Below are 201 nucleotides of genomic sequence, written 5' to 3'. Positions count from 1 at the left end.
AATACATATATATATTTATATCTATATAATATAAAAAAGGACACAACCTCTTACTGCATGCTTTTAAACTTCATTACTCTAGTCCATAGCACCACCCAGTCTTTCCTCCTAACAACAGTAGCAAGTTCTCCATCTGTACTCAAATCTTACTCTGTACAGTTCTGGGCCCCTCTGTTCAGGAGGGATATTGAGGGGCTGGAG

The sequence above is a fragment of the Acanthisitta chloris genome, unplaced genomic scaffold (assembly GCF_000695815.1).
Source record: "Acanthisitta chloris isolate BGI_N310 unplaced genomic scaffold, ASM69581v1 scaffold4380, whole genome shotgun sequence".
In the NCBI taxonomy this organism is placed as follows: Eukaryota; Metazoa; Chordata; class Aves; order Passeriformes; family Acanthisittidae; genus Acanthisitta; species Acanthisitta chloris.
Note: the sequence above shows the minus strand (reverse complement) of the source record.